Source organism: Larimichthys crocea, chromosome I (assembly GCF_000972845.2).
Source record: "Larimichthys crocea isolate SSNF chromosome I, L_crocea_2.0, whole genome shotgun sequence".
NCBI classification, from domain to species: domain Eukaryota; kingdom Metazoa; phylum Chordata; class Actinopteri; family Sciaenidae; genus Larimichthys; species Larimichthys crocea.
The window spans coordinates 16,523,947-16,551,677 of record NC_040011.1 but is presented as its reverse complement, the minus strand read 5'-3'; the positions used below and the strand labels follow the sequence as shown (position 1 = coordinate 16,551,677).

The 27,731-nt window shown below is 40.6% G+C and overlaps 1 protein-coding gene across 7 annotated transcripts in view; it reads left to right on the top strand.

Annotated features, from left to right (window-relative positions):
• Positions 1 to 17,854: 17,854 nt before the first annotated feature.
• Positions 17,855 to 27,731, top strand: part of LOC104934021 (band 4.1-like protein 1) — a 78,260-nt gene continuing 68,383 nt past the window's right edge. The window contains exons 1-2 of one of the 7 annotated variants that reach the window (XM_019267272.2): positions 17,855 to 17,981; positions 18,112 to 18,251. The gene's annotated coding sequence lies outside the window, so the exon portion shown is untranslated. The remainder of the gene's footprint in view (positions 17,982 to 18,111; positions 18,252 to 27,731) is intronic. The other 6 variants (XM_019267275.2, XM_019267276.2, XM_019267277.2 and 3 more) reach the window with 6 other exon arrangements.

Below are 27,731 nucleotides of genomic sequence, written 5' to 3'. Positions count from 1 at the left end.
ATGCAGTGCTGTCCAAGGGCCTTTTTCAACATTATCTCTTGTGTAAGGCAAGACAAGGCAAGGCAGGTTTATTTGTATAGCACAATTCGTACACAAGGCAATTCATAGTGCTTTACAGAGGCAAGGAAAAACATTGGACATTAAAACAAGCAATAGAAATAAAAATAAAAATAAAAAAGAGAAGAAAATTTAATTAAAAACATCAGAATGTCATTTAAAATCATTAAAAAAGCAAATTTGAAAACAATTTAAAACATTAAACGAATCACAGGATTATGATTAAAAATTCTTTAAAAGAGCTCAGCCATAAGCACGTGAAAAGAGAAAAGTCTTTAACCTGGATTTAAAAGTACTAAGAGTTATGGCTGATTTCAGTCCTGCTGGTAGTTTGTTCCAGTTGTGAGCAGCATAACTGCTAAATGCTGCTTTACCGTGTCTGGTTTGAACTATCTGACCTGAGTCAGTAGATCTCAGAGCCCTACTGGGTCTATATTCTACTAACATGTTGTTTATGTATTGTGGGCCTAAACCATTTACTACTAGTAGCAGAACTTTAAAATCTGTTCTGTGGCTAACTGGGAGCCAGTGTAAAGACTTAAGAACTGGAGTGATGTGTTCTGATCTCTTTGTTCTGGCCTTCGCACATGGGGCGGCTGCTCTACCAACTGAGCTAAACACCTCCCCAACTTCTTTTTCTTCTTCCTCTTCCTCTTCTTCTCTTTTAATGATATTATAAACTGTAGAAATCACAATTTTACAAAACATTATTCTTAAATTGTTGCACTATTTGCTAGACCAGTCTGAATGATGGTTCTTTTCAACTTTTCTAGACTTTTGTTGCCACTGTCCAGCTTGAAACATGTTGCATGGCGGTGTTTAGCTCAGTTGGTAGAGCAGCCGTGCCATGTACAAAGGCTCAGTCTTTGCTGTGGAAGTCCAGGGTTTGAATCTGACCTGTGGCTCTTTCCCATCTCTCTCTCTCCCTTCATTCCTGTCACTCTTCAGCTGTCTCTATCAGAAAATAAAGCTTGAAAAGGCCAAAAAATATGTTGTCTTTTTCAATTAAATACGCGGTTTCAATGGTTTGCACATCATCACATTTTGTTTCTAGCCTGTTTGGAAACAGAGTTGTAGTTCTTAAAAAAAAAAAAATGCATGTTGTCTGCCTGAGTGGACATAAAACAAAACAAAAAATATGTTTTAACCAAAATAAAGTTAAAAGTTTTTTTTCTTTTTTGTGTCCCAAAACATGCAGGGAAAATATGAATGAGCTTATCATAATTCATGCATCAAATTGTTTCTGAACACTTTGTGTCTCTGTACATTTGATCTATTCCTTTTCTTTCAGTTACTGTCTTGCAGCACACAAGCTATTCCAGAAAGACCTATTAACAACAATAATAATCCTGTTAGAGATATGAAAAAGCAAGGTACAAGAAATTATAATAAAAATGGTCTGGTCCAATAACTAAACATGTGCTATCATTAGAGTGTTGAATATCGAGCTGCTGAGCACACAAAAAATAAGGAAGCACTTTTATGAAGCCAGTGAGTGATGAATTTTTAATACTTAGTCCTACAATATAGGGCTGAGGAGAGATGGATGCAAAACCCAGCCTCCTTACTAACCTGATTTCATGCTTACCCAGTTAAAATATTGACATTTAGAAAAAATGCAGACCTTGAAAAATGCTAAAAACATTGTTTGTTGTTTTCCTGAAATCAATATATTCAAATCAATAAAGCAGCTTTATAGAATGGTGTCTATTTGTTCCTGTTTAGATTGGCAAGTTTCAGCGTGCGGCCAAACCAGCTGCAGATGTTCTCAGGGTTTATAAAAGGAAATATTGGCAGCAACACCTCTGATGTATTTTAAAAGAGCTGTTTTGCATTTGTAAGCTGTGTCACACACCATTAGAACACAACTATTTAGAAGTTGTTTTTTTTTTAACTTTCATGAACTCTGTATCTTAGAGGTAAACCAAGGGCAGGAGGTGTTGTAAAAGCTCTAGCTGTCAAGTAATGGGATGACTCAGATGCCCTATAGGCACCCTGTGGTCACACTGTGGGCAAATCCATTATTCTTTCCTTGAGGATGGAAGAACCTCAAGGACAACATCCTACTCACTTCAAAACAGCACAAAAACCAACTCTTCTAGACACAAGTAACATCACAAGTAGACTGTCTGTGCTTTATCAGTTGACAAATTGATATCAATCTCTTTTAAATGGATGTCGTCAGGTCATCTCTTAATGTTTGCTTGGATGAACAGTATGATATCTTATTCACTGCAAGAATGTGACACTGTATCATCAGCGCTATCCGAGAAAAATTCCATGTTTGACTGCAAGATACACTCAGCAGCAATTTACACCACTGAAACTGAAATGATTTCATTTATTTTCACTGTTTAATGAGTAATCAAATAACTCAAGGGTAGAGGTAAACACTGGGAGATGCTTAAATGAGCAGTTTCTAGTTGCTCCCCTTTGGTAACCTCTTAAATTAATGACTCCAAAATGGAAATGAGAATTAATTTGAGCTGTATTCTGAAATCATGCAGTGGGGGATCGGTAAAATGAACACAGCACACTTATGATTACCACTCGGGTCTTTGACACTTCACACCAAAAGATACCAAAGAGACAGTTTTACCATGGATGAATTTGACTTTCTCTAAACAGAATGTCTCCATTACCTTCCCATTTCTCTGCTGCAGCCCCAATTAATGAAGATGCCAGATGAGATCAGTGTATTTCCATATAACCAGACTAAGAGTCTACAGCCATGCCAGCAGCTCTGCAAGGCTGCCCCACTGTGCTTTGAGCAAAATGCTAATGTCAGCATGCTAACATGCCCACAGTGATAATGTTAATATGCTGAAGCTGAGTAGGCAAAATGTTCACCATCATAGCTCAGTGCATACAAATATATAACAATTGACCCGCTGTAAATACATAATTGCCCCCTGGTGGCTGGATGGAGTGCAGGTACTTTGAAGGCAAAAATACATTTTTCCCAACGAGCTCTGTCATTCTAGATAGTTCTGATCACCTTGACGTATGGTCATGTGTTAATTTTTTCACATTGCGATTGACAGCTGAGCCCTACCCATGGGGGAACCTCAATACTGCGCCTCCATCGCTGTTCATTACTGTGCAGACTCCAATTTACACCACCAGTGGAAGTTGGCAGCAGACATATTTGGGATATTTTAACTTAATTTTTGTGCCGTGGGAGGAAGTAAAGATGCATTGTCCATCTTTGTACGTGTCAACGGTTTGGTGTGTTAGCAAGCTGGCTTTTGTGAATTCGCAGTAAAAAGGGTACTTGTGGACATCATTAGTTTTGCGGGTATTTGTTAAGTTATTACAGTACTTCAATGTATGTATCAGATTTTAAAGTAATCAGGACATATCACTACAAATTCTAACCTCATTATGATGCTCAAAGGAAAGTGAGGGGGTCAACTAAGTGAACATGATTCATCTTCTGGGAACTATGAATATTTTTATGAAATTTTGTTTCAATTCAAGTCTTTAGGATTCATCCTCAGGGCACCATGAATGTCTAAACCGAATTTCATGGTAATCTATCCAGCAGTTGTCGAGATATTTTAGTCTAGATCAAAGTGGTGGACCAAGTGACTGACTGACAGACAGGCTGAATGCTGTTCTAATTTAAAGTAATAATGCTGATGGATGTAGTGTATTTTCTGTATTGTGCATATGTGAATCATATATTTTAAATGCATGTGGCTCTTTCTTGAATATGCTCCTGCTATATGTAGGTCAGTTAATATTTTATAACTTGCTGTTCTTATTATAATGTCACATTGCCATGAAACTACATCACACTTTCTGTGTGGGTTTTCTTTTGTGGCACACTAAATGAATCAAATGGGAAATTTCAGTTGTTGAAGTGCTAAATTAAGGCTTACTCATTCCAAACACTCACACATTAGTGAAGGACATAGCAGGGACAGCAAATAGTGGAAACTGAAAAGTTGCTTTGCAGAGCCATAAAAGAGCCTCAGCCTTGTATTGGCAGGCTTCCTCCCACTGAGGTTGTAAACTCGTCAGTGCATTAGCCAGCAGAGAAGTGCAGTGAATATCAATCAGGCAACCCTGGACCAGCAGAGTGATAGCTGACCACAGAGAGACAGAGACACATAAAGAAAGAGAGACTGGTGGGGGGTTGATTTATTTATTTTTCATCGGAAACAGTTTGGAATAACTCTGCCCCGCGGAGAATTGACCAACTTTCAGATTTGATAGTTTGCCATGTGAAGTTTTACAGCTAATACGCAGACCTATAGAAAATTATGTACACGTCGATTAACATGGATTTTCAGGACAAGTGTTATAAATTCCATTCTAACTTTAAATCTATGGTATGGTTACAAGGCTCAACATTATGTTCCCTCAGTTTGTCTTTAATAATTTAACACTGTCTGTGTTTGTTGATGCATCTGTAAAGATGCCTTAAAATGACAGTACATTAGAAAGAGCTTTTTTTGTGTGATTTATCACCCCCAGTTTTAGAGTGCAATACCTTTACTGTTGTAAATATGGACATCTGGACACCAAGCGGCAACCTTTGTGTCTATGAAGTGAAGCTAATGCGAAAGTGCCAACTGCAGTTCCTCCAACATCCACTTGAGGCTGGGTACAGAACATGCCACTCCATAAGTCCCCATGTTAAAATGTCCAACTTCACAGCAGAATTAATCATGTTTACAGCCTGGTTTGGTCTCTATAGTTAATTTCCCCATTCATAATAACTGTACTGAGGGTGATTTTTTTTTAAACTCACGTGTCAAATTATATTAAGGCTTAAAGTTATGCACAATTAACAGCATGATTGCACTGACATGTGGGTACCGTTACAGGTGGCTTGTTTGAGCACCCAGGCATCATTTGGTCCGCCGATTTTTAATTTGGCCGGTAGGTGAAAGAGGCAGAACTACCAACAGTCAAACATCAAAGCACTTGCAACAACACAAGACATAGCAGCCAGCTAATATTATTCACTAGTCCAACAGCAAGAAGCCCAGCTTGGTTTAATCATCATCCATCATCCTCTTCAGTCTCTTTGCCTCTGCTATGCTTTTTCTCTGCTGAGCCAGGCTACACATTACCCCCTCACCTGGCTCTGGTTCTGGTTCCCATTCCAGCTTGACTCCCCATTCGCTTTCCCTCTCGCCCCAGGCCTGAAAACTCCTCTACCTGGTAGCCCAAAACGCTACCCTGTGTTACCAGTGCAGCTGAGTGAGCTAAGAGTGGCAGAGGGCAGCATGGCTAACTAAGTGAGCTAACATTAGCTATAGTCCGCAGCAGTTTATTCCATCAGGAAAATGGTATCACCAAAATAAATGAAATAATTGTGTGCCCTAAAGTGTTATGCACTTTTACTGAGTGTTACATAGTGTGAACAAGTACAGGGCAAACAAGTCAGTGTAGCATTAAAATAATTTAGAGAGGTGTGCATATCTAACTGGTATAATTAATTTATCTTAAATCTCACAGAATTTGGCACAGTTAATCTAAGATTTAATAATTGTGTATGCTGACAAATAATCTAAATCACATACTGAGCTTAAAATAAAATCTTAGAAGTTACAGAGATATCGTTTTGAACTTTCACTTCCTCAATTACTCATTCTTTGACAGGCGTTAACCAAATGAGGGTTTGCATGTGAGGTGTTGTCAGATATTGTGTTCACTCAGCCCTGCTGGAGTCTGTGCTGACCTGACCTGTGTTGGTGCAGCGGAGACGAGTGAGCCTCAGATCAATGGTTCAGTGTGCTGGGCATAAAAGGAGCAATGTGCCCCAGAGAGAAGGGCTGTCTGTGCCCCAGCGCCATGCAGCTGTGGGACCCGGGCACCCATCCATGCCCTCTACTCCATACACTGTTAGTCCTCCTTCTATGGCCAAAACACTGCAAGCTGTAAAATTATTTCCATAGAGGATTGCACTGGAAATGCCTCTGCTACTGCGACGCAATGTTATAGGTCATTTGAAAGGGTGCGTAAATTTAGTGAGCATAGTGAGAGAGCAAAAGGCATGTGTCAGCTCATGAATCAGTGACTTTCTAACCTGTGTTTGACTTGCTGCTCTCTGCTTTTACAAAAGCTGCTACATGAGCCCAGTGAAGCGGCACAAGGAGGGCGGTAAATGTGTTTTTATATCAAGGGTTTTTACAGATGTTTCATCCGTTTATCGTGTATTTGAAAGTTCAATGATCCCTGAAATCTGCAAAAATGACCTGCAGGGCTTTCTTGTAACCACAGGGCTTCATGCTCAATAACACACACCACGAGCTCTCTTTAGTCCACTCTATGACACGTATGGCTTTTGATCTTAGATATTAGAGTCATGCTATCCCATGTTTATCTCCTAAGGTAGTGCAATGGGGTGGAAACGGTTTAAAAGACACTGACAAAAGATGTGAACGAAAGCTGTTCCTTAGGTTAGTCTGAAATCAAATTCAACTTCCTTATGTCAGTGTAAGCATTTCTGCTGTCTTGATCAGGTCCTTAAAGGGATACTTCATAGATTCAGTATTGCACCTCCATAAAGTTGGAGGACTCACAAGAGATATATTAAAAATGGACTCAGCCAGCAATCCAAAAATGCTTTATCCTAAATTTCCACAACTCAAACTTCCAAACTCAATAGCATCTTTTTGTTAAACCCTCCCTGTCTGGTAACACCCACATCTTTCAAACCCCACAGCCACAGTGTGCAGCACAGGCTTTCTGTTGGAATTTTATTCCACCTACAAGCCCAAACACAAACTGCACTCTCATTTAGTTTGTTCCCAGACGATTAAGGTGCTTAAAATGTCCACCGTACACTACACTGCCCAGCATCAAACAGCAGTCTGACAGCTATGCAAGGTCATGCCAGCTAGTGAACACATCAAGAGCAAGCTAAAGAGCCAGATATTTGCTGATCAAATCGGCGCAAAAAAAAGAAAGTGAATAATGGATTTGCATTTTAAAGTTGGCCAGAAACATAACTCCAAACAAATGCTATGCAATTGTTAGCAAACAAACTTAATAGCATGAGAAACTGTCAGATGTTGAGTTTTTGTCTTGTTCTATACCTCAAGACAGGTGAGTCAGCATTGCTGAAGGCTGAAAACTACAAGTTTCAAAATAAAAAGGAGTGAGCTCATCAGACGTTTGCAGGACATTCCTCATATCAGCTCGAGGCTAGTGACTCAAGTCTACGTTAGTCACTACTGACATAACACACCTGAATCTCTGACTGAACTGTCTGTGGTCAATGGGAATGTCAGGTTTTGACAAGGGAAAAGAATGTGTGCAATAAAGAAGATGATATCACTGGTTCTGCTGCAATTACTTTGATTGTTATATTGTTATATTTATATATGAGTACAATGCTAAATCAGTGGAGTACTCTTTTGCTGTGATGCTTTGAATGATTATAGGCTAACGCCAAAATTACCATATTGACAGCAGCAGTATTTGGATGGTGAAAATAGAGAATTGAGTTGAAACTGACGGGCTTGTGAAGCCTTCATCACGAAAAGACTGAACCAAAATCTTTTTTTTTTAAATAATGAAATGCCTCTTCCCCCTCAGTCCACATGTATTAGGCAGCCTGACTGAGATTCAAATAAGAAAGCTTCTAATAAACTTTAAATCTGAGGATAATTCTGACATTTATTACAAACAACATCACCGCTCTGTTCTTAATAAGAGCCAGCCTCTGAAGGAGCAAATACTGAGAGAAGAAGCACTTAAAAGGAGTGTGTGTGTGTGTGTGGGGATACATGAATCATCAGACCACTCACATTTATCCATTAGCCGCTCAGTACAGACAGAACCTACAGTGTACAGTGTACAAAAAACAGTGACAAGTGTAGAAGCCGAACAGAAGGGACTTTCAGTTTCAGTTCAGACCTTCAGTTTCTCAGCACTTTATTGTTTATTCACATTATACACACTCTTTGTTCGTGTGTGATACAGAAAATAGTTTCAGACATTATTTTCATTGTTCCAGCATAATTACATTTAAACACTCTTAACATGCTAATATTAAAAAACTTCACTTCAACAACCTACTTACCAGTGAGTTAGTTACAAATCATTAGAATTCTATATACATAGTTACAAGACAATGTTATGTATAACTGATACAATCAAGAAATGACTGTGCACTGTTTTACCATGGAGAGGCACATGTACAAAATCTGTTTGATTATTTACTTTTAATGACTTTTTAAATGTCAGCATTGCTAGCAGAAATAACGTTCTTGCAGCAAGTCATGTATAAATCCCTAAATGATGCAGTAGCATCATACTTTCTTTTTTTTTTCAGGTGTTTGATCAGAACTTTGACTAGAACTTGTCAAAATTCAGCCAAAAGATATTTTTGGAACTTTTGGTGCTAAATCCTGGAAGCTTGACAGATGATGTGAGATCTTCTGAGTCTACTAAAGTTTTGGAAAAAAGGTCTAAAAACTTTTTCTATCTAAAAGCTCAATGTCTAAGTTATATAGGAACATTTCAATACTGTCGTGCCCGTCCCTGGATAAGATTAGATCGGCCTGGGAACAGGACCCTTTTCAGATGACCAGTGGGACTCTATATTACGGGCAATACACAAAACCTCACTCTGTGCAAGACATTGCTTGCTTCAGTTTAAAATTGTCCACTGTGCTCATATGTCTAAGACTAAACTGTCTAGTTTTTACCCTAGCTTAAGTCCAATCTGTGACAAATGCAAAACCAATGATGGTACCCTCCTCCACATATATTGGCAGTGCCCCAAAATACAGATATTCTGGAACAATGTTTTCAATACTTTGTCTAAAATATTGGGCAAGGATCTCGCCCCTAGCCCCACTCTAGCTCTATTTAGCATTGCTAAGGATTAGATGGAGGGAAGCTGCCCCGCTCACTCTGAGGCAATGGCTTCAAGAGAACATTTTTTATAAAACATGGGATCCTTTTTATTACACTTTCATAATACCCAAACAAGACAAACTTGAATTGTGCCCAGTTTTGGCCCTTGACATAAGCATAAGCTTGACTCCTGTGAGGGGGCTACACCATAAGCTAATCTTCAGAACTGTGCATTAGAATGCTCTCGGTATTTCAAGGGGTGGGGCGGTGGGTTTGTTTGGTGCGGGATTGTTCATCGTACTTGTTAAACCCTGCACTTTATGTTTGTTCAAAATAAGGATTTACTGTTTCACTCTGTGATCAACATGCGCATGTACCTGTCTGAAGAATCAAAATAAAAACATTTGAAATTATAAACTTTTTCTGTCAATTTTCTTTAGTATTTGAGTAAAATTTGTACAATTTATACACCAAATAATACTGTATCGACTAATATTATATCTGCATATCACAACTCTGTAGATTTACAGAGACACAGCAGTCTTTGTTGTTGTCATGATTTGGGGCTGAACCACTATGGAAATAACGAGTACTTTAGTGGTTTTATTCTGTTTCATGCTTCAACTTTACTTTGTGTATTTTGTGTGCAATTCATAATTTGTTTAGTTCTGTTTTGTGTTTGTTTTAATTGAATCTCTTGAATTGTGTTTTTGTTGGTTGTTAGCTTGGTCTGCTTTTTTAAACCATCTTCTACTGATGATGAATCTGGTTGTTTCGATTGTTTTTTGGTTCCTCGCAGTGTCCGTGGAGAGAAAAGATGCTGCTGGAGTCAGTGTCAGTAGGCTGTTTTTATTATTGTTGCGTGCCCATATGTGGGCAGGGGTCTTGAGGTTCAGGATGCCACGGCTGGTTTCCTGTGCAGCTGCGAGGGAGCTGTGCTGCCGTCTGCAATCATTGGACCTGTCCAGACGCGCATGCATGGTTGAGCATGACAGGCGGCTTCCCCTCTGACCCCCAGTGATGCACAGATACGTGTGGGGTGAGGCTACAGATGGCACGGGGCTTAAAATGCAGCAAGTGCAGCACCAAAAATAAACAACATTTGTACATCTCAGTGTTGTCTGTGTGACTGAGCAGCAAAGATGGAAATCCATGCCAAGGTCAAATGTTAACTTCCTTTAAAATTACATTAAATTTCAACATGTTCTTGGTCTCTTTAAAAATGTCTTGAAGGTCATGTTTTATTATCTCTGAAAACAGACTCAGATCTGCTGTGTAGTTATCCTTATCAGTCAAGGGCTTCCTTTGCAGGGCTAAAAAAAAATCTAATTTGTTTTAATGTTACCCCATCAGTCATTTTCTCAAAGCTTGTGTGTCACCTTCTTTTCTTGCATATCTGGAAAACCTGTACAGGCATAATCAGCATCCAGCAAATTATTCTTGCCAAATCACAAAACAAACAACAATTTGACGACACTTCCTGTGCCCCATCAGTGTCTTGTTCCTTTATTATCATTTTGACAAGGAGGCTGTACTTGTATTTTAACCTTTTAAAGTTTGCGTTTTAGTCACCCTATCTCTAACTGCCACAGGAAAGGTCATCCAGTGATGGAACAAATGAAGAGAAGGAAATAGCCATGTCCTGGACAACAGATAGCAGGGGGGCACGGCAGGGGGAAAGGGATCAGGCAGTGAAGAGACAGGATGTTGCGGCTCTCCTCTGAGTCTTTTCAAAAACAGTGTAAATCACTTGGATGGGTACATTTTATCATTTCACACCAGACTTTGTCACATAGGGAGGAAAATTGTATGGAATGTGACTGCTTTACATAGACAGATGGACTAAGTGTTAAATTGTAGCTGTGAGAATAATAGAAAAAAATTGGATATTTTCCCAGGTACTCTGCAAAACACAGCTCTTTCGTGAGCATTGCACATAACTGAATAGACGTTGTTCAAGTGCAATTAATATGCTGCACAAATGATGCTATTCTAGGACACTGTAGCTCAATGAGAAGTTGCATGACAGGATGGACCCACATTTGATTCCTGGCCTGTGTGGACACCTGATAAAAAGCAAATTAAGTTGCCTTCAGGGAGACTGGAAAGTGGTGATTTCATGAGACGGCAAGAAAAATAAAGCTGACAGTCATAAAAACAGACATGAAAGAATAACGAGAGAGTAATAAAATGAACAAAAGAAAAGATCTCAGACTATAAAATACACTATGAAATATATAATTATATGAATAAATTGTATAAAACATAAAAATAAACGGATAATTTGTGAAATATTGAGGAAATCCTTCAAACTCAAAGTCAATTTTGTGAAATGTTATTTCATCATTCATTTCCATAATCACTGGATTTTACTGGATATATTTTATTTCAGAAGTTTTCAAAAGTCTGTTTTTATTTCGCTTTCATCACAAGCATAACAACTGCTACCACAGTTAGCTACAGCACCAATTCTGAATTTACCAATTTACTGCTGCTGCAAATTAATGATGAACGCTGAAAATTTTTACTTTTAAGGCTTCGCTCAACAACCTGTAAGACATATTACATGTATCATTTTGTTACTTTGAAATATAAATCATTGGTAATGTGTACATTTACAAAAGTAACAAATGCTTCTGAAATATTTTAATTGCGCAACATTGATCAGGTATGTATTTATATTTACATTTAGTCATTTAGGTGATGCTTTTATCCAAAGCAACTTACAAAAAAGGGAAACAATCAAGGTACAGTGCGACAAGGACATGAGTAAGTCCTGCTTGTATAGAATCAAGTAACAGTTCTAGAGGGGGATAGATTTAACATGTCCAGTTGTTGTGTTTAGAGAAGAGGTACGCTATGAAGAGCTGTGTCCTCAGGAGATTTTTGAGGTAGAGAGGGACGCCCTTGATCTGGTAGAAACTGGTAGTACGTTCCACCAACAAGAAATGGTCGGGCGGTAATATATGCCTGTATATACACTCAAGTAGGTGCGTCTGAGTATGTTTTGTGGTAGTCTGCTTCCATCCATTTCAGTGACCTTTACATCCAGGTGTGACCATCCAAAGTATCAACTGCTGTCCAGCTGTTGATGCAGCATTGATTTAAACTGTGTGCAAGTCAAGAGGAAAACTTGCTGCAGTCTTTTTAACAACATAATCTCTGGACCTGAGGGAAATGTCTAGTTATAGCAGCTGAAAAGATTTAAGTTTGGACAGCTGGATGGAAGAATTCTTGAACACTGATCGACTGCATCTGCCATGCACTGTGTCTCTTTGGTATTTTTTAAGCCCTAGCTGCAACCCCCTCCTCAGACTACATTAAACAGGCGCAATAGGAAGAGAAAGTTGGCTCATGAACAGTTGGCAGTCAGTCTGCCTCTCTTCTCATCAATATGCACCATGCATGAAATACTACATTACTTCACCGCCTCCATCTGACCAGTAGCATATTGGTAAAACTTTTTTCAAGAGTAAATGCGTAATGCCTAAGATGCCGGCGTGAATATGGGCACCCACAGCCAGATGTTTTGCACTTATCCCCAGCTGGGGGATTTTCGGATGGAGGTATTAAATACTTTCCTAAAGTTTTAGGCACGGTTGTTCACCCTAACTCCTGCTATATTAAAGGGGGTCCGAAAGATCAGAGTTAACCAAGCTGTGGCCTTCTTGCTTGACTACTCATTCACCTCAAATGGAAAAAAGACTGGATCACCATCTCTAATGCTGGCCCACAGATGTAATGGCTAAAGTATACTGTAGGCTCAACAAGAAAGAAACCTTTTCCTATCCTAACATAGTAACTGATTCCATATATGACTAACCTAAACTCTTTTAGAAAAGCTTTTAGTTTTAGAGTCTCTCTGTGTTAGCCATGTGGTGGGCTGCCTGTATTTTTTTGCCTCCCACCCAGTGTGCACTGGGATTGAAAACTGTGCAGGTAAAACAGGAGAAGAAGTGAATAAAATAATTCAGGGGTCCTATTTAAAAACATCGTCAGTAGTAGCAGCATATCCCATAAAAAAGTCAGCATCATTGCTTCAGATGGAGTATTGCTCCTGTTTTTGAATAGCAACCTGCAGCTAACAGCAGATGCCAGTAGAATTCTAAAAGCCTGTCTGAAGGATCTCTAATAGATTATACATCAGCTTTAATTTTGGGGAGCACTGACCCTAATGGCCCTGGAGCAGCGCGGAGTGAGATGGATTAAAGGTAGATGAAGTGCAACCAGGATTTGTGTGGTTTCAGCTGTTTTTTGCTGTCCGCAGAGCTTCCACTGTCCTGCCAATTGGACATTTGCTCTGAGCCAATCCTACTCCCATGCAGTCATAAACAGACAACTGTTTTACACTACAGCATCATTTAAATGCAGCAACGGGTGTGGTGTGGCTCCCTGCCGACTGTTGATCAGCAAATAATTTGTTTCATGTGGGTTTCAGTGGAATTTTAGTGTTTCACTGTGGTCTAACTGCTGCGTAAGAGACTTTTCCACAATGACAAGAATAAAGTTCTGACAGAAACACAGAATCTTTGGTTTTGATAGTGAACTCGAGGTCAGCAAAGACTTTCAGAGAATGTTGAGTGTTAAGTTGCCCTTTAAAATTTTAACTACATGGACTTTGAAGCTACTAAAAGTAGAATATGAACTTTTCCAACTTGGCACCAAACTGGTGAAATCCAATAAAGGAACTGTGGCAGGCAGCACCAATCACTTAACATCTGGATGATGGTTTAGAGTTTAGAGTTCATAAATGTGGACTGAACAATCATAAAACTGTTTTATTCCATTTTTTCATTAAGATAGCACATAACAGCAGCAGTTTAATACTGCATTGATGGAAGGCTACATAGCCACAGAGCAGGATTAACATTGCATGTACAATATCTGTCAGTTTTATTGCTGAATGTGCAATAATCTAGTACAATGTGCAATATTTGCAATATTGGTTGTATCTCTTTTAAAGATCTCATTGGTTTTATTGTATGAATTTTGGCTTCTTTCTTTTTTTAAATATATGTATTTTTATATATAAAGGATTGTAAGGATGCTGATGAGTATGTTTAGACTTGAATGATGATGTAATGTAGTGATGAGCCCAGAGCTGAAGTACTTTAGATCACTTTTTGAAGGACTTGGTCTTGTATTGGAACTGCATTGTTACTAGGTTTTGTCTGTCTCAGACAAAGAGGACCACATCTGTGGTGACACCACTTAATTCCCTGTCTATGTATGATTTATTTGTTAACATTATTATTGTGATTGGAGGTAAAACTTGCTGCTCAAATGCAACAACAACAATAACTAATTCAATGTGAAATTTTATTGCTGTTAACAGCCATCACCCCTTCCTGTGGCAGTGTACAGGGAGACATCAGACAAATCTTCCGTGATGAAATTAATGACTAGCTAAAACACAAAGTTCAGGGTTGATCTGCAAAACAGCATCCACAAGAAAAGATAGCAGTATGAGTACTGAGACAGCCTCACCCAAAGAGATATGGCGTCTATATGTTGTCTGGAATTGATCTTGTCTTGTCTTAACCTCAAGTCTTGGTCTTATCTCAGTCTCAATAAATTCCAGTCTTGGTCATGACATGGTCTTGGTTTAGGTGGACTTAGTTACATGTTAGTAAGTACATTATATACTGTCTGGTCTTGGTCTTGGTTTTGGTCTTGCTTGTTCTGAGCCCCTCAAAGCCTCTGTCTCAACGCACTCTTGTCTTTGTCATTATTTGGTCTTGGTTTAGGTGGTCTTGAGCCCAATAAAAGTTTCCCCAAGAGGACATTAAAGCATATGTTATCTCGTCTTATCTTAATCAGACCTAGGCACAGTCATTAAGACTAAATGTCATCAGTGTTGTTGGAAGTTTTATTTTATGTTTTTTTTTTCTTCTCCAGGCTAGCAAAATAATTCAGTTTAGTTCAGCTGAAAATACTTTATTCATACCTCAAGGAGACATTTGATTTAAACCAGTTTGTGTACACAATATATGCTGAGATGTAGACATGGAAGTCTAACATATTGTTGGATTATGTAATATCTCTGTAATTATAATATTTTGCTAATATTATGCAGTATTGGAGTAAAGAGGACATTTTGACAGCTTTACAGCAGGGTGGAAGTGATATGAAAGTATAATCACAACCTCACATTTCGTACAGCATCAAGCGTGCTTCCTGTAGAGGTTCAACCAGCAGCACTGAGTCATGTCTCTGTGCTTACTCAGCAGGTTTAGATAATTAAATTGTGTCCAGAGGACCCAGCGTCATCTTATTAACATTTTAATGTCTGATTGACTGTGAATATGCATTATGACTGCACTCTCTGCATTCATTTAATGTCTCTGTGTTTGTGACTTTCCTCCCAGGCCTGGTCATCATCTTTATATCTCCATCTCTTCATTTGCACTAACCTAACCTAACCATCGTCTACACTGGTGTTTCCTACTGCAGACAAAAGAGATGCTTTATTTATATATACAGGCTGGCTTTATAGAGGTGCAATGTAGACAATCCCGTGTGTAATAAGAAGACTTTTAAAGCAGAGATCAATGGGTAACACTTCCAGTTGTGTTCCAAGTGTTTTTATTTTTGTTTGTTGATATAGCATTGTGCTTACAGAGCTCCTGGCTTTAACAGATAGCCAAAGCAAAACAGGAATACATCCACTTACACAACGCTTTTGAATTCTTGCGTCTATGTCCTTGGGACAGAAGTGTGATCAGTGACAAAGGTGTCACACTTCAAGTGGTCCTTGACACTCATCAAGTAGAAACTTCAGAATGCATTCATGTTTGGAATTCATGCAGCAACTTCACACTCGACATTTTGCTTCCTTAGTTCCTGGACAATACCGTGTCATGGCATAGTTTTGTCTCTATACCTGTCATCTGGCTGTAAAAGATCTCAGGAACATCCTCTGGCCTCAATGATAATGATAACTATAAGAAAATAGCGTGACTTAAAGTGATGTTGTTGCCCGGAGCACACAGAGTACATTGAATATATATCAAACACTGTTTGTTTTATATTACAGTATATTTACAGATGGATAGCTATTTAGGATCAGGATATTTCCAGGAGCAACGGTGTTCATTTGGAAAGTTATATCCGATGTTTGAAATGTTTGAGGTTAGCAAAACAAAATGTCTTTGCTTACACAATGCCATCTGTGGTCCCTCTTTGTTCATCTGTTCTTGAACGAGCAACAAAGAACAAGCTATACCCAGAATTCTGTTCGACATACATACATGCATTCGTATAGACAAACAGTGACTTCAAGTGAAATTTGAAAACTGTATTTCTTTTTTTCAAACGGCGATGACATGTTTATGTTTCAGTTACAAAGGAAAGGACAAACCCGAATAAATGAGTGTAGAAAACATGACAATGCAGATGCTTCCACATAGAGCAAGACATCGCACAGAAGATTTAATGAGTGCAAAAATGCTGTGAATGATATGTTATAGCTTTCATAGTCAAGATCTCAACCCAACTGAACACCTCCTGTATGAATGTGTCCAACTATAATTGAACAGAGTCAGCTGACATGTTGTGATAAATCCCAACAGGCCACAACGATGCTTACTCAGACACTGGATGTTGTTTTTCCCTTTAATTCATGACCCACCTATAGATCAAGGGTAATAAACAGGACTGGACTGACCTGCTTTAGGGGCCTTGGGACAAAATACAGCTGATATAGGCCTCTATTATTAACTAGCTGTTTAGCTGCTAAATATTCCGCTATGTTCTGCAGCTAGTCGCTAACTTTGCCTGTCTGGTGTTTGGTGCTGAGCTGCAGGTTTATCAGAGGGTGTAAAACCAAAACAACCAGCTGAAAGACACTAAAAATCTAAAGAATTGGCTTTAAACTCTATGAATATAAATATATGAATATGGGCCTCAAGATTAGGTAATAAAACTATTCCACAGATTTACACATTAAAGTCTGTTTACAGTTGCAGTACTGCATACAAGAAAAAGAAAAGTTGTTTAAACTTTCAGTGGCTCCAGAGGGAGCCGTGCAAAGTCTGATATCTGGACTGTGGGTCAAGTAAGGCGCCAGATTTTGACAAGGAAGAAGAATGTGCGGAATAAAAACAATGATATCTCTGGTTCCGCTGTAATGATTTCGATCGAGACGATTTTAAAAATTGTCCACTGAGAGTCAAACAATATTGTAGCAATGCAATGCTGAATCATCGAAAACATCTTGCCCCTCCATGTTACACTTCAGAGGTTCGGTTGCCCTTTGCCCTGTTATTAAACCAGCCTTGGCACTAAGCATATTAGAGAGGAATGCAATTATATTTGTCCCACAGTAGAGTGCTTACAGTGTCTAGTTAGTCAGCTTGATCTTGTATGTTTTGTTTATTGGCTCTTGGTAATATCTCTGTATTTATGAATAGGCTACTACCCTGAATTACAGCAGCCCAGCTCTGCCTTTGTAAAGGACTGATTAATCAAATCAGCAAGATCACCCCCTCATCAGTGAGTAATTATATCAAACTCAGCCTTGCCTTTCAAAATAATACCCTGTTAATTTACCAGGCACAATGGGCGAACTGATACCTCTGTGTTATTGCATGTCACTGGTGAGTTTCAATTCTATTTATTTATTTATTTTTGCTTGTTTGTTAACATCAGTGGGTGAGTCAGGGTGCCCTATCCTTTGTGCTAATGAATTCCATCATCTCTGTATGCTAAGGTGAGGCGGTTAAGGCTGTGTGTTGTCAGCAGTGGACTAAGTGATGAAATCAAAGGGATTGTGCCACCCTGACGACACCGCGAGAAATAACAGGAGTTCCTCTGATGTGCTGCTGGCTGGAGCTTTAAATATTCCAGTAAAGAAAAGAAACATCTCCATCTTCACTCGCTCACTGACAATCCAAAAACATTTTAAAGGTGCATTTCTCTCATATTTGTTGCCTCCTTCATCACTGACACGCACACAACACGGGAAACAATATGGAGTTGTGTCACCTTGTTGGAATGTTTCCGTTTGTTTGTGGAGATTGACAGAGTGGGGTATTTTTGCAGGACGTCACATGCGTTGTTCGGCTTTTTTACGCATTCCCTCTTGAACACACAGCCTCACTGTAAGTGTGTGTGTGTGTGTGTGTGTGTGTGTGTGTTTCTTCCTCCCTCCTGTCCTGCCTGCCTGCATCTGACAGTGTCCCTCCCTCTTTTCTCTCCTCTTCCTCCTCCACCTCCTCCTTCTCTCATTAGGCTTTTCACCGGCAAAACACCGACACACTCCCTTTCCCTTAGACCGGTGAATAAACACGGAGCGGCGGCAGTAGCAGGATTGACCACCCCCCGGTGCGCACCATCCATGGTCCTCCCCTGGATGTCTGTCTGTCAGGAGGGTATGTTGAAATATTCATATTTTCCCCCCTTGCCCAGTTTGCGTGTGTCGTTAGGAGCCCGGGCTTGGCTGTCCTGAACGATTTGTTGAATGTTGAGCTCTGACGTTTCCGAGATCTTTTTATTCTTGTGTACGTTTTTACGCGTAATTCGTCAGTGATTGCGGCACTGTGTAAGATTCTCTTTGTGCTTTTAGTCGCTGCAGTGAAAAAAATCTTTTTTATATATTAAAGCTGCAGCTGGTCTAAAGAGAACCATCCTTTCATAACGCGCATGGACTTTGCCCGTTCCTTACCGTCCTCCACCACCGGGACAGGATCATTACAGTTTTGTTGTTTTCGTTTCGTGCCCACTGGCTCAGTCAGTGTTGACATCCAACCTGCAAAGCTGCAACCAGGCAGTTAGACCCCTCCAGTGCCAAGCCTCCCCCTCCTCCTCGTCGTCTCTCTCTTCCCACTCATCTGCTGCCTGGACAGCCACTTCACACATGATGTTCTCACCTACATCACGGCCTCCACTCTTTAGGATTTGCGAAGTTGAGCTTGGCTTCAGAGATCAGCTGTTGTCTTGCTTGTTTCGGTTGCCTCAGCCTGCCAGGGCAAACTGGATCTGCAGTTGTCTTAGTCATGTGTGCTCCCAACACACCCATCACTAATTATGCAACAGCCACATTGACAGATGAACACATACACACACGCACACACACACACACACATACTGAGGACAGGTTGCCATTGTGACACCCTCATGCCAAGCCTTGACAAAGTGGAAGTTTGTTTTCCTAAAACTTTAATGAATTGGATTTCATTGATTTTTTACTCATTTCATATCATGTCAGTGATGTGTAAATGGTGTAAAACACAGACTTCAGCTCAATGCTGTGGAGACATTCGGTGAAGCAGCACTCTGTCTGTTTTTTGCATGCTCAGGCAGGTCCATGTATGGAAGTGGGCTCACCTTTGGCCCCCTGGCTTTCACTGGTTTTGTGGAATCACATACAGTATTTAGGAGGAATGTTTCAGCCCTGCATGGTTTGGCTTCACCTTCAGGATGTTTGCTTGGACTTTCATATGTTTTGTTGTCTTATATATGGAGACATGATCTTTGAATCTGTTGCAATAAACTAGGATTTAAAAGCTCTTTGTTTGATGACTTGTATCATCACATGTTTGTCCTTCCATTTGTGCAAGTCAGACCAAGTGTGGCTCACTTCCTCTGCTGTGGCCTGTTCCCTGTTGTCATACAGTTGGGCTTATGATACTCCGTCACACTCTTCCTCCAGGCCACACATGCTGTCAGCCCCAGCTAGCGGCCCCGCTGTCACACAGCATCCGTGTCGTTAACATCGGACACACTCCTGTGCCTGCTGTGTCAGCCTCGCCGAGACAGCCTGCCAGCAACCCACCCTCTGACTATCACCTGATGCCCCCCCCCCCATTAACTGGCAGGGAGGCATTACCTCATCTCATCAGTTTCTCCACTGTTTACTCGTCACAACTCCAACACTGAATCGTACAGAGTTCAGACACGTCAAAGTGAATCAAACTCAAAATGATTCCGAGCGGCTTTTAATTTTCACCATAGTGTGTATGTGCACAAAGTCTCGCTCCTACTTTAGTGCGTATCATGTCGGTGTTTGTGAGTTGAGTTCAGATGCCCGAGGGTGGTGCTGGGATTTCACAGCCCAGCATGCTGCCTCACCACCATTTGCAATTCAAATGAGCATGTATGAGGCATCTAGTAAGCTGAAGCAACCCTCCTCTCCTCTGTGTCTCATTGGAAGCAATCATTCCTTGCACTTGCAAGTTAACTCAACCATTTCTTATTGACTTCCCCGTTGGAAAAAGCGAGCGGTTAGTGCCTCGGTATCAGAGAAACGATTGAAGCACCATCACAGAAGAAGAATATTTCCAGGGGGTCATCTTGGTTCTGTTGTAGTTTGTTTTGTGTATTCTCTCGCTCCTGGCACAGGTGTGGAATGCTGTATAATTGTGTGTGGGGTCACCTTGATGATACCAATAATGATGCCAAGATGTGTGTGTGTGTGTGTGTGTGTGTCATGTGCTTGCTTTTGGCCCAGCTGAATGTTGTTTGACCTACCATGTTTTTGTAGTTTTGTTCGTGTGTCACACACGCATACATAGAGACACACACACATGTGTGTTTGTACTTCTAGACTTATGAGGTCCCTTATTGACATCATCCTAGTTATTGACCCTGCCCGTATCCATTACAGCCACATGCCTGACCCAGCCCTTACCCTAACCCTAACATGAATCCAGTTATAATCCTCAGGACTGTTAGTATACCAGCCTCCATTTGGCCTGTTTATATTTATGGCGATAACCATTCCTTGTGTTTGCATTCTGTAGTCGTCTCTCTCTGAAGGTGTTTTCACTGATAATGGCAGAGTCCGCCTTTCCTGCGCAGCATTCAAATTGTGAAGACTCGGTCACGTGAAACAATGCATGCAAGTACTGAATGTGGTACAGAAGACCAAAGCTGGTGCATGCGTGTGTTTTGGAAGACAACATCTGATCATGAGTTCCGATTTACCCTAATGGACGACGTGACTGTCTTCTTTAGACTTCTTTGTTATCGAAAAAAAGCCACACAATGAACCCCCTCAGCTCCCAGTGCTAGATACACATGTCATTTTCTTAAAGGAACATGTTTTATTTAAACACTTACGCTGTCACCGCCACCAGTGGAGTGCCTTAACCCCAAAAATGTAATTGGTCCTCTGAAAGATGGGAGCACACGAGCATGCTCAGAGGTTTTGTCAGGGGTTGAAGAAAAGCATGGCGACTGTACGCATCACCTAGTTTCTCTAGAGCCAGAGAAGACACCGTACAGCTGTTATTACGGCTGTGTATAGCTCTCAATGACAAGGAAACCTTTATGTGTAAAATCAGTAGAGTGGCCCTTAAAGGTTGATAACCCTTAAACTTGAATTGATGCTCTGAAAGATACGAGACACGAGAGCATGTTCAGATAAAGACATGGAGACTGTACACATTACCATGGTTAGTTAAAGGTGCAGTGAAAAAGATTTAGATGTCTTTATTTACAGGAAAGGCTGAACAAATCAAAAGTGTAGACTGCAAAAGGAAGGAGCATGTGAGGGGAGGAGGTTGCAATCAGTAACTACACCACTAGATTCCACTAAATCCTACACACTGGTCTGTGTTAAAATCTATATTTACATCATTCTATAATCAAATCAAACATTGTTTGCACACCATGCAACGAATACTTGATACCTGATCACCGTGATATTGATTGCTGGCTGTAATTGCAGTACTACAGTGTGGCACAGTGCACTGCAGCTCTGTGTTTGTTTATGCACAGAGACCTAATCCTAGACCCAAATCTCCGTTTTACATGCTCTTTTATCAGCTTTGTATGGAACAACCAGAAGAGGATAACACAACAGCAACTGAACCCAACAACAGTAACCACGGCGGCTGCCTGCTTTTGTTTTATGTGAATTGAATTAAGCCTCATCAGGATGGTGCATCCACTGCAGCCCTGTCTAAATCTCATTACAGCGCAGACTTCAACATCATATTATTTCACCGCGTGATCTTTAATAGTGTGTCCGAGGTTTCTAGCTGCACTGTCTGTAGATATTTGCAGTGATCAAATCCCATCATCCCCCTCCCATCATCTCTCCCCAAGCCAGTTGCAACCCTGTTGCTGTTAGCTTTGGTTTTTACTCACAGAGCTGTGGGGATTTTTATTGCCTTCCTTAGATTGCATCATTCTATCCGCACTTGGATGTAAGAAGAGAGAAAGAGAGGCTATTTCATGCCAGGAGACAGTTTTATTTCACTGTTCTATTTCCCTTCAGTCATATAGCTCTTCACAGTTGATGGGAAGCATCACTTTGTCCTTCTGAAGGGGAGGCGGGGAGCTTTACCCTGAGCAGTAGCAGCAGCAGCTCAGCTTGCCTGAGCCTGATGATTACAGTGAGTCAGCAGGTTCTCCATTTTTTTCTTCCCTTTTTTGCTCTTTCCCCCTTCCTTTGCATACCTACACTTGTATCCCTTGCTCCCTCTCGACTGCTGCCTTCTTTGAACAAATCCCCTGCCTCTCTAGAATGAGACTCATCATGTTGTTGTCTGCTTTTGATCTGGTGCAACGATACCCGTAACACCGCTCATTTTTGCCTCTGCGCAGCAAAAAAGCATGGAACCACTTCTTTTAGTGCTGTTTATTCTGCCTGCCTTCATTGCCTGCCTGCAGTGGAAATACTTTTCCTCCAGCTATTTTGGCCTCTTCTAACAAACCCGAGCCAGCAGCCATTGTTCTCTTTTGGCTACTTCACACTTAGCAGTCATTAATTAGAGCCTGCGCATTCAACAGTTATGGAGGAAGACTAATTCTATTGTTGATCAGTGTTCATTTCCCCTGAGTCTCGCACACTGTAGAAAGCTGGGCGAATTGTAGAAAAATAGTCAGTGATGAGGTCGATCTTAGCGCAAACTATTTATAACTACATAAAACAAGACCTAAAATAAGGATTAGAAAAGATTAAAGTTGTAAAAAAAAATTAAAAATTCACAATAATACTCTACTCACTGCTGCTGCTGAGAAAGATCCAGAGTTGATTTGAGCAAATTCATTTTACAACATAATGAAGTTGCATGTAGCAAGTATAATAAAGTGAAGTTGCTCGGGCTAAATTTGGGGCCGATGGTCCCATGGTAACTGTACTGTGATTAAAAATGGTTGCTGCTACTCTGTGGTTAACAAGAAATGTAACTCCTCTGAGGAAGGTGGGTACACTCTGACCTCTGCATTATATTTCACTGGTAATTAGACTAAAATATCATTGCACAAATGCCCAGTGAAGCGGGTGGGTGTAGTCTGTATGCAGACTGTGGCTGGCTGGCTGGCTGGCTTCTTGTTACTTGTTACTTCTCGGTGGTGAGAAATGTGTTTGTCGAGGGGTCGTGTCGGCTTTGTTTGTCGCAGTGGTCTGCGGAGGAGTAGATACACAGACTACTCCCAGTCCCATTGGGCCTGTCGTGTGGCTCCTAAACTGGTCGGACAGGTTAAAAGGCAGATCCAGGCACAGCCGCAGTCATTACTCCACTCTTTTGTACACTCACACTCGGCGTGTGTGCGTGTGTTTACAGTTCTCAGTTATATCTGTGGACCCACGTGACACCTGCTTTGTGTGTCTTCAGTGTGGTTCAGGCATTGTGGTTCGTTGCACAGACTTGCTTGTTCCTGTGTTTTAGCTCGGCTGCAAGCCTAGTGAAGAATCAACTGTACAGTATACACACACACACACACACACACACACACACACACACATACACACACACACACACACACACACAGGCAGAACTATGTGGCAAAATATATAAAACTAACGTGTACACACTCATTCTTCCATCAAATCCCTACCAACCCAACCATCAAATCTCCACCTACGGATCTGGTGTCAGGTCATGATGTCATGTCATGTGGACCATTTCATAGTTCTACTTCGTCAACAGAATTTAAAGGATCATTCTGTATTGTTGATGTACTTTTACATTAGAGGTTGACTGATTATTTTTTGAGACATTTTGCCTCAAAATCACCCATTTCAGTCATATACTGGATATTAGGATGTAAAATGATGATGCACCGTAGGTATTGGTTTGACTCAGAGCCTGGATTCCAGTCAGTGAGTGCGAGACAAAGATAATAATTTAGTTATGAGTCAACCCTACAAAGGTCCTATTTCTTTAGACTGTATAAAACATAGACATAGTATCTGTGATGTCACCCATAGGTTTCTTAAAAGCCGTTGTAAAGTGTGGTGGAGTGTGGTTGATCAACGCCATGTTGGCAGTCCTACCTCTGCCGGCTCACAGCTAATCCAAAAATTAGAAAAGATGTGGAGCCTGGGTGGAGTTGAAGTGGGCTCAATGAAGCCTTGTTGCTCAAACAAACCACCTGTGATGACACCTAACTGTCAATCTATGTATCTAATGTAATCTGAACAGGTGAGTTCTAGCCTCAGTACAGTCATGAATGGTGGCTGTCATTGTGAAGTTGAACATTTTAACAATGGGGCTTTTGGAGATTGTCTCGTTCTGCCACAGCCATGGAGGTTGCTGCTTAAAAGTATGCTGTTAACAGTTGGATTTTTCAGTTCTGGAATTATGAACAGTGCCTCACAGTTTGAAAACGCCTGCTATAGACCATTATTGAAGAACACCCTGTATCTAACAGACATTCCCATTCTTCCATTAGTTAAATATTCAATTTGTGCAGACTCAAAACACATTATATGGCTGCAACTAATGATTCTTATCATCATCAATTACTGATCATTTTTTTGAATAAAGATAAAGATACATGGTTCATTTATTTATCATTTTACACCACAAGGTTGTACGATGAAAGGCAAGTTGTAGTCCCTTTATGCTAATCACAAAAGGAAAATTATATAAGTGAATAAATGAATGAAGTCATTACGAGGTCCCAGAGCTCAAGGCTATGTCTTCAGATAATTATTTTAGTTTGACCAATGATCAATGATACATGATGATCAATGATAAAAAATGTAGAATCGAAGGGAATCTTTACACTCTGAAAAGCTGGAAACAGCAAATATTTACTATTATTGCCTGATAAAGTCATCAACACTTTCAACTGGAATTTCATACAACCATAATAGAACAGAAAAATACATTTTCATTGCGTTATTGTGGTGGACTGTCTTTCTCATGCAACTTTCAAAGGTAATCATCCAGAATAAAAGCGTTACGTGACTTTGTTTACTACTGCACATACAGTGCATGCATCATAGCTCAATCAGCTGCATGCTCTGTTGTTCCTCTTCACTGCGCTCCTCCTCAGTGTACCAATAAATGTCCTCTCACCTCATTAATAAGGTTGTTGATTTATAATGAAAGCAGGTGCTCTCATCTGCAGCGAGCACCCCTGTGAAACCATACGCTGATTTTGCTGCGGCAACTCGTTGGGAGAGTGTCAGTGCCGAACCAAGAATACAGTTCAGAAGTCAGCAGAGACACGCGGAGGAAATGTATTGTCTTGTTTTGGGGTGGTACGGCTTCTAGAAAGTGCTGTGCGCCGTGTTGTTTGATCACTTATGTGATTGTGTTGTTATCGCACCATGCGCGACACTCACTTCTTCTCCCTACCTGCGCTTGTGAGTTGTGAGGCGACTCCTGAGCGACAGAAGCCATTCATTATTTTGGCATCAGCAGCTCCCTCTGTGGTAGTCCCCTGTGTGTTTGCAGGTTTTGCTGTTTCGCTGATCAGATTAAAACGCTTACCACATACTGGTCATTCATAGATTCTCTGTCATGCATCGATTTTTTCCCCCTCTTGTTTTTATGCCGGCAGCGTTAATGAGGGTCTCCTTTATAATTCATGCTGTAATTGATGTCCCTCTGGTAGCAGTTTTCATGCTGCAATCTCACCAGACACTCTTACGCCAACAGCGCGTACCGCTGCCAAACACTCCAGTCCACAGATTAAGATGCTTGGTGTTGGCTTTCAGCTGCCATTTAGCAAACCACACTGTGCTGTCCACGTAATAGCAGCTCTTGGCAAATGACTGACTGCGTACAGAAAAGTTTACCAGACAACTGAAATGTTCTCGAGCGGTATTGACATGCCTTTTCAGCCTCAGTCTCTCTTGTGCCTGTCCCGGTCTGTACTTAAACAAATAGCATTGAGCTCCTTGTTCAGCATCTTTTCAAATGCTCTGACACTGACACCAATAACACAGTGAGCTCCTGTAGCGTCCTTTCAGCCTCACTACTGATCCTAATAAGGAGATGAATGGCTCTATACAAACAGTAGAGAGAAGCTGGAGGCTGGATGTATGCCTACTGCCTCTCTCTTTCTCTCTGTATGTGTGCTGAAATGCCTGTTCCAGTCTATGCTGATCTGCTGCTGTTCCTCTGTTGACCTGGTCAGGTGTGGACAGAGGGGACAGCTCCTGGACTGGGCAAAGCTAGTTTGCCTAAGCTAAAAGCCAAACACACACACACACACACACACACACACACACACACACACACACACACACACACACACACACACACACAAGCTTGGTGTGTTTAAGAATTGAGTGACAGTGCTAAAAAAAAAACGTGCACATCACTGCAGGTGAAAAAGGCTTTGTACAGACTGCAGGCAAATCAGATTTGCTTCTCAAATCAGTCCTGACTGATGAGATCGGATTTGTGTGTCAAGACATCTCCAAACTATCTGCATGCGTTGCTGTGGTAACGATGTAGGCGCCAGTAGCGTGTACTGGTGATGTGGCTCTCCACCGTGGAAGCAGCTCTGCCTGTACAGAAGCCTCCTTCAAAGTTCCAGCAGACAGTTTATATCAGCGTCTGCTCACTGACTGTGTCGTCCTTCATACCGCTCTGCTAGGAGCAGCTCAACAGCTCTGATGCACTCAGAAGAAATCGGACACCAGCTGGCCAAAGTGTCCAGACTGAGATGCATCTGTAGAAATCTGATTGGAATCATATTTCAGACCATTTTCAAACGTGGCTTGGATGCGATTTGAGAAAAAAATTACATTTCATGTGGTTTCTTTGCTGTCCAGGCTTTCTAAAATCAATCTGGATGCAATCAAAGAAAAAAGGGATTCAGGCTGACAGTCTGAACTAAGCCTAACTACTTGCTTGTAAATACCGGTATGTAGCAGTGTAGTTCCTGATTGCAACCAATCACAAATTAATTAGCAAGTTCAGAAGCACACTAAATGACGCTTTTCCATGTCTAATGCTATTCATCAAAATTACTATGATGAAGCAACTGTATCGTTTTACAAAAACAAGCCTTTATTTTTAATTCACAGTTCAGGAAACACACAAAATGCAGATTTCTAGTGAATAAGTTGAGACTTTTAGAAGGATAAACTGCAGAACTGTACAGTCAAAGAAAACAAATGCTGTTTAGCATTTCAACAGAAATTATTAATGGTCTCTTTCACAGTCAGAAATGTAAGATTAAGCATCAATTTCCTACAATTAAAATTGGAACTAGTTGGTTACTCAACTCAAACTGCATACAGGATTGTGGGTAGTGATGTTTCCTGGGATTAAAGATTGTTTTTCTAAAGCCTTTATCTTCTGTAACTTGACTTCCCCTGAGAAACTGAATATGCAGCAGAGCGGGATTTCAAGAGAGATTTGATCAGTCTGTTCATAGCTTTGACTTCATGGCTTAAAGGTTAGTGTAAGTGAGTGGAGGATGAGAGCGAATGAAGTTAATAAATTAAACCATAACCACGTTCTTTAGCAAATGTACCCAAAGCTTTCTTCAACTTACATCTACAGAACAAAGCCATGATGTAGCTTTGTAGTGGTTAAGCAAGATTTTATATGATGGGTGGGGTTAGCTGGATGCACCAAATTCTATTTAATTAATGCGTGTAGATACGTCTCTGAGTTCAGGATGACTCATTAAAAGTATTTCAGTGTTGCACG